Source organism: Macaca mulatta, chromosome 4 (assembly GCF_049350105.2).
Source record: "Macaca mulatta isolate MMU2019108-1 chromosome 4, T2T-MMU8v2.0, whole genome shotgun sequence".
NCBI lineage: Eukaryota > Metazoa > Chordata > Mammalia > Primates > Cercopithecidae > Macaca > Macaca mulatta.
In genome coordinates, this window is record NC_133409.1 from 154,859,816 (window position 1) to 154,863,478 (window position 3,663).

The 3,663-nt window shown below is 36.8% G+C and overlaps 1 non-coding gene across 1 annotated transcript; it reads left to right on the plus strand.

Moving 5' to 3' along the window:
* Window positions 1-3,094: 3,094 nt before the first annotated feature.
* On the plus strand, window positions 3,095-3,168 carry TRNAT-UGU (transfer RNA threonine (anticodon UGU)). Its single transcript has one exon. It is a non-coding gene; the product is annotated as a tRNA-Thr (tRNA).
* Window positions 3,169-3,663: the final 495 nt, after the last annotated feature.

Here is a 3,663-nt window from a genome sequence, read left to right on the forward strand (position 1 = left end):
ACCAATTAATCACATAACCACGGTCATCTAAATCGAATAGTTTGTAGATGGAGGAATAAGGATGTCAATGCCTGTGACTGAATGAAAAATGCCCCAAAAGATATGATATCCACATTCTAATTCCTAGAATCTCTGAATATTACCTTATTTTGCACAGAACCCCAAAAATGGGGTCTTTGGAGAATACGTTAAAGATAAGGAAATTATCCTGGATTATCCAAGTGGAGCTCAAATACCATCACAAATGCCTTTAATAGAGAGAGGCACAGGGAGATTATACAGTGACAGAATAGGAGAAGGCAATGTGACCACAGGGACACAGATAGGAGTGATGCCACCACAAGCCAAGGAATGTGGGCAGTCACCAGAGGCTGGGAAAAGGCAAGGACATATTCTTCCCTAGAGCCTCTGGAGGGAGCACAGCCCTGCCAACACCTTGATTTCAGACCGGTGATACTGATTTTGGACTTTTGGCCTCCAGAAATGTGAGAAAAGAAGTCACTTATTTTAGGCCACCAAGTTTGTGGTACTGTGATTTGTTACAGAAGCTACAGAAAACTAATTCAACATCTTTAAGTGCTGTTCAGCAGCACTACCACAAACAACTGTTTTTGTTTTGCTGTTGTTTGCCAATCTGATAGGTTAAAGACATTACCTCACTGTATTTCTATAGTTTCATTTTTAAACTTCCTTTACTTCTTACCTCTATACTGCTTTTAGTATTAAATAGGTTACACCAACTGGCGACAACAGATTATGTTGTGTCTGCTGTCAACCTTATCTCAGGCAACAGGTAGAAATGAAGAAAATTAACTCTTTAAAACATAAGTTACAAATATTTTCCCGCCAGTTTTACTTGATGTTTTGTCACTTTGTTTATGCCTTTTTTGAGGGGATGAGGTACATCCCAGTGGAATTTTTAAAATGTTGTTTAATGCAGTGAATTTTGTTAAACTCTTATTGTCTCTGAGTTTTGTGTAAAAAATTAGTTTTCTGTACCAAAGTTATATAAAATTTCTGTCTTGGCATTTCTAGTAATTATAATGGTGGGTTTTTTTTTCATTATTTACTTTTACAATTTGCCTGTATTTGGAATTTATTTTAGTTTCATAGCTTGAAGCTTTTCTTTTCCTAAGTGGCTGTCCAATTAGCACAACATATGTTTTGAATAATCTGTCTATTTCTTTTGGTTTGAGTTGCCAATAATTACCAAAAAAAAACCCCATTTTTTCCCTCAACTTTTGGGTGCTCCCATTGGAAAAAAAAAATATATATATATATATATGGGAGGCCTAACAGTGGTTTATTCACTCTCTCATAATTCCTGAGCATGTCATTTACCAAGGCATATATTGACAGAAGATTCAAGTGTGGGAAGTCAGTGTGTCTGTTGTTTACTATTCTATTTATGAAGCAGCAGAATTAGCCTCAAACATATTACCAATCCCTGTTAATGTTTTTATAAATATAAATATATGTTATTTTTAATTTTCTAAAAGTAATACAAAGTTGTAGCTATTTTAAGCTTTTATTATTAAATTAGTTGCACTGACTGGTGACAACAGATTCTATTGTGTCTCCTGTCAACCTCATTTCAGGCAACAGAAAGAAATGAAAATGAATTCCTTTATTTTTAAAATCTGTCCCATAAATTTAATCCTTTATTAAAATTGTGTCTGTGGAAGATTCAAAATAATCTACAAACTATTAGAATTAATAATTAAATTTAATAAGGTGTCTTTATACAGAGTAAGTATAAAAATGAATTATACTTTTAAACACCAGTTGTAAACTGGGCGCGGTGGCTCACGCCTGTAATCCTAACACTGTGGGAGACCAACGCGGGCAGATCACTTGAGGTCAGGAGTTCGAGACCGGCCTGGCCAACATGGTGAAACTCCGTCTCTACCAAAAACTACAACAAATTTAGCTGGGCGTGGTGGCATGACCCTGTAATCCCAGCTACTCGGGAGGCTGAGGCACGAGAATCGTTTGAACCTGGGAGGCGGAGGTTGTAGTGAGCCAAGATCGCACCATTGCACTCCAGCCTGGGTGACAGAGTGAGACCTTGTCTCAAAAAAAAAAAAAAAAAAAGTAGAAATAAAAATTTTAAAGTATAAATTATGATAACGTAAACATCAAATTTATAGGAATAAATTTAATAAAAGAATAAATGGAGTGTTATGCCATATGTATGGATTAAAAGTTTACCAGTTCTCCCTAAAATTTATCTAGCGATCCAAAGGAATTCCAACGAAAATCCCAGGATAATATTCCTTATTGCTTTTGTAGCAAAGAAATGAAGGTGATTTCTGATTTTCACCCTGAGCTCTATAATTATAAATCATGGTAGAAACTTCAGAATTAATTGCTCAAATAATTCATTTTGGAAAAAAGATTGAGATTCCAGAGAACGTTCAGATGTTTCCTTTAATCAGCCTTAAATGTATTAACCTTTGCTAACCCAGAGACACATTCAGACTGACTCCCCTGTCTTGCCAAGTGCAGCCCAGAGAACTAAGATATTATAAAATAGAACCTGACTGGTTGTAAGAGCGAGCTGAGATCAAGTCTAAAGAAAAATAAGCCCTGAAGACAATCTCTAGAGTGATGCTCACATTGGGAAGGGGTTGACGCTCCGGTCCTCTGCCCTCCAAATAGCTGCCTCCTGAGTGCAAATGACTGTCAGAACACCATATGCCCAACTAGGTAGTCTACGAGTCTCTTGTGGAGTTCCTTTGTTAGAGATTCCCCTTAGGACATTCGAACGACGAATCATTAAAATGATAAAAAGTAGTACCTGCAAAATTTAATTTTAGGAAACTTTATCACATTTGGAAAAAGTGAGTAGCCTTGACTTTGACGTGTAGTTATCCTTGGACTAATTGAAGCATGAACGGTTCCAATATTTAAGCTGCCCGAAAACTTTTTCGTTTGTGTTAGTTCCGCAGTGCAACTAAGTAAGCAAAACGTATTTTTGGAGTTTGCCCCTTTTCTCACCGCAAGCTGTGGTAGAGCGTAGAGACGAGTTACGCCAAGAATATTTTACTTAAAGGCAGGAATAGATTCTATAGGCAAGTTGCCTGCACCTGTGGGCTCTATGGCTTAGTTGGTTAAAGCGCCTGTCTTGTAAACAGGAGATCCTGGGTTCGAATCCCAGTAGGGCCTTAAAGTTTTGATTTTCACTAGAAAGCCAGTTCTTCGTTAACCTGTACTGTACCTGAATTCTCCACTGTACTCAGTGTACTGCCAGCTCTAATGCAATCAATTATGGATTATGTGAAGGCAATATTCCCAAGCTCAAAGAAGAAAATGAGAACCTTGTGAAGTTTTGAATTAAATTCCGGCAGATCTTTTTTTCCAACAAATATTTATTGAGTTTCTCTGTGTATGCACAGATTCAAAACCTATATAGATGTAGATTGTCTCATCTCTAGAATCCAGGAACGTCCAACTCTATAGCTGATTTCAGAAGAGTTCATATAAATTAATATACTACCATAAAGTAGTAAGTCTATCATAAAACAGATGGGAAATTAGCATAGTTGCAGGGTCCTACTTGCCTTTTGAAGAGAACAGGAGGAAAATAATTCTTAAAGCCCTGTTAACCCTCTTATAAAATGAACTAGGAACACTTTATAGTGACGGCCAGTTAGAAGCTGT